Source organism: Canis lupus, chromosome X (assembly GCF_003254725.2).
Source record: "Canis lupus dingo isolate Sandy chromosome X, ASM325472v2, whole genome shotgun sequence".
Classification (NCBI taxonomy): Eukaryota; Metazoa; Chordata; class Mammalia; order Carnivora; family Canidae; genus Canis; species Canis lupus.
The window spans coordinates 107,493,055-107,497,292 of record NC_064281.1 but is presented as its reverse complement, the minus strand read 5'-3'; positions in this window follow the sequence as shown (position 1 = coordinate 107,497,292).

The window sequence follows — 4,238 nt, the reverse complement described above, 5'->3', positions numbered from 1 at the left end:
GCATTTCTATATACTAACAACGAACTCTCTGAAAAGGAAATCAGGAAAATGATTCCATTTATAAATAGTACCAAAAAGAATAAAATGCTGAGGAATAAATTTAAGTAAGGAGGTATAAGACTTGTCTACTGAAAACTACAAAACATTGATTTAAAAAAATTAAGCAGATACAAAACAATAAAAAGACAACATTGCATGTACAAGGATTGAAAGACTTAATAATGTGAAAATGTCTATACTACCCAAAGCAATTTACAGATTCAATGCTACTCTAACAAAATTACGATGGAATTATTTACAGAAATAGAAAAAAATCCTAAATATCATGTGGAACAATGAAAGACCCTGAATAGCAAAAACAATCTTGAGAAAGAAGAACAAAGCTGGAAGCCTCATACTTCCTGATTTGAAAATATATTACAAAGCTACAGTAATCAAAACAGCAAGACACTGGCATGAAGCCAGTCATATAGACCACTGGAAGTAAATAGAGATCCCAGAAGTGAATCCACATTTATACTGTCAACTGATATTTAACAAGGATGCCAAGAATTCACAATAGGAAAGGGATAGTCTCTTTAACAAATGATGTTAGGAAAACTGGATATCTACCTGCAAAAGAATGAAATTGGACCCTTATCTTACACCATACCTAAAAATCAACTTAAAATGAATTTAAGGCTTAAACATAAGACCCCAAACCACAAAACTCCTAGAAGAACACATGGAGGGCAGAGAAACACCTCATGGTATTGATCTTGGTAAGGACTTCATAGATATGACGCCAAAAGCACAAGCAACAAAGCCAAAACTAAGCGAGATGACATCAAACTAAAAAGCTGCACAGCAAAGGAAACAATCAAACAGAGTGAAAAGGCAACCTCAGAAAGGGGGAAAATATTTACAAGCCATATATCTGACAAGGGGTTAGTCTCTGAAATATTTAAGGAACTTTTACAACTCATAGTTTAAAAAAAAAAAACCAAACCTAACAACCTAATTTAAAAATAGGCTAAGAACTCAGATAGACACTTCTCCAAAGAAGACATATAAATGGCTAACAGGCATATAAAAAAATACTCAATGTCGCTCATCATCAGGGAAATGCAAATCAAAACCACAATGAGACATCACCTCACACCTGTCATGATTGCTACTATTTTAAAAAAAGGTGACAAGTGTTGATGAGAACATAGAGATTGGAACCCTTCCACATGTTGATGCAAAATGGTGCAGCACTATGGAACACAGTATGGAAATTCCTCAAAAAATTAAGAATAGGACTACTCTGTATCCAGCAATCCCACTTCTGGGTATTTATGCAAAATAATTTAAATCAGTATCTTGGAGAAATATTAGCACTTCAATGTTCATTGCAGCAATAGCCAAGATATGGAAACAAGTTAAATATCTAATGACAGATGATAGGATAAAGAAAATGTAGTATATACATACAGTAGAATATATTCTTCAGTCTTAAAAAAGAAGGATGGCTGAGGAAATTATGCTAAATGAAATAAGTCGGTTGGAGAAAGACACACAAACACAGCATGATTCCATTTATATAAGGTACCTAACATAGTCAAATTCAGAGGCGCCCAGGTGGCACAGTCAGTTAAGCATCTGATTCTTGGTTTCAGCTCAGGTCATGATCTCAGGGTGGTAAGGTCGAGCCCAGCTTCGGGCTCTACACTGCTTACTGCTGAAGACTTCCTTTCTCTTTGTTCCTCCCCACCTCACCCTCTCTCTCTCAATCTCTCTCTCTCTCACTCTCTAAAAATAAATAAATAAATCTTAAAAAAAAATAATGAGAGTACCTGCATGGCCCAGTCAGTTAAGTGTTTGCCTTCGGCTCAGGTCATGATCCCAGAGTCCTGGGATTGAGCCCCATATCAGACTCCTTGCTCAGCGAGGAGCCTGCATCTCTTGCCCTCTTTTGAGTGCTCTCTCTCTCAAATAAATAAATAAAACCTTTTAAAAAAAATAAATAAATAAAATAGTCAAATTCATAGAATCAAAGACTGGAATAGTGTTTGCCAGGGGCTAGGATGGAGGAAATGGGGAGTTACTAATCAACGGGCATAAATTTTCAGGTTGAGATGAGTAAGCTCAAGAGATCTACAGTACAGCATTGTGCCTATATTCATAATAATGTATTGTACAGTTAAAAATTTGTTAAGAGGTGGGGATCCCTGGGTGGCTCAGCGGTTTAGTGCCTGCCTTTGGCTCAGGGCATGATCCTGGAGTCCTGGAGTCCCAGAATCAAGTCCCACATCGGGCTCCCTACATGGAGCCTGCTTCTCCCTCTGCCTGTGTCTCTGCCTCTCTCTCTCTCTCTCTCTCTCTCTGTCGCTCATGAATAAATAAATAAAATCTTAAAAAATAATAATAAAATTTGTTAAGAGGCTGAATCTCAGGTGTTCTTACAACAATAAAATAAAATTTTAAAACCTGAAAAAAAGCATAAAAAATTAAACTGCCTATCATCAGTCTCACACATAAATATTTATTTAAACTATGTCAAGTAAAATATTAGTAAAGGAAATCGAACAGTGTGTCAATATACCTTCACCAAGAGGGACCCATTCAAGTCATGCAAGAATGGTCTAATAGTGGAAAATCTATTAATCAAATTTATTTTAATAACAGAACAAAGAAAGAACACTATTGTAATCCATGGTGGAAAAGCAAAAAATTCACTATCAATCCGTGAGAATGATTTTAGAAAAAGAATATTGACATTCATAAGGTACATGTATCTTTCAGTCCTATTATCTCTACAACCTTGGCCATATCCATCCTGTTTGTGCCTCAGTTTCCAAATATTTTTTAAAGGTTTTATTTATTTATTTATTTATTCATGAGAGACATAGAGACACAGGCAGAGGGAGAAGCAGGCTCCATGCAGGGAGCCTGACATGGGACTCGATCCCGGATCTCCAGAATCATGCCCTGGACCGAAGCAGGCGCTAAACCGCTGAGCCACCCAGGGATTCTCAGTTTCCAAATATTTTAAACAGGGATAATAATATATGTTTCTTTTTTTAAATTTTTATTTATTTATGATAGTCAGAGAGAGAGAGAGAGAGAGAGAAGCAGGCTCCGATGAGGGATTCGATCCCGGGTCTCCAGGATCGTGCCCTGGGCCAAAGGCAGGCGCCAAACCGTGGCGCCACCCAGGGATCCCAATTATATATGTTTCTAATGCCATGAAGATTCAACAAGATATAGAAAGTTCGACCACTCAACACCAATTCCTCCCACCCTCTTATGGCCTTTTTTTCTCTTGTGTGTAACAGTCATTAACGCTGTATGACATGCACTAAGGAAAGTGATGTGCTCTCATTTTTCTGTTCTCTGGGTGTTTTTCATCTGCACCAGTGGATTAGGATGCTTTCACTGCTACTCTAGCTTGTGTTTGCTCCTGCATGGCCTTGACAACAAAGTAACACTCTTCATATCTGCCCCTCCATGCTAACTCCTAGACCCCCTTAAAGGAAGATTGTACTGATTGGCTTTACTGGTATTAAGTCAATGGTTCCCAGCCCTGGCTACACATTAGAATCACCTGAGCAGCTTTCTCAAGCAATCCTCCTGGGTAGCCAGAATTGCAAGCTGGTGCAGCCGTCATTCCTCTCCAAGTTCCAGGTGTGTTTACTATCTTTACACAAATTGTCATATATGCTATTTGATTTTGAAATTAGTTTTGATTCATTATTCAAAATTGACCACCTGACTCCATAAGATCCTAAAAGACCATTCATTAGAGTAAGTGCGTTTGCAGAAAGGAAGAGGACATTAAAAAGAGGGCAGAGAGGAAGTAACCAAACCTTAGGGGAATCTCAAATTTAGGTCAAAGAAGAAAAAGAAGCAAGCAGGGGGTCGAAAGAGAATCAGGACTGGGTGGTACTGTAGAAATGCAAGAGGGGAAAAGATGCAAGATGAACTAAGCTCCTCTTTCTTGTCTCCCGTGAAGCTCCGCCCACCTTCCTACTCAGGGAAGGCTTTTCCTGGCCTTATTGGCTTGGACTGACCCTCAGCACCAGAAGGATGCCACCTAGCTTCCCAATTCCATCCTTTTCCAAGCACGTGGCATCAGACAAGTTAGTAAATTCTTTGTGTCTTCATCTCATCATCTACAAAACGGGGACTATAGTCTCGGCTCCTAGGGCTATTGCAAGTCCTAAACAAGAACAGCAATATACTATGTGGAGAGTTAGCTATCGTTTTATATATAT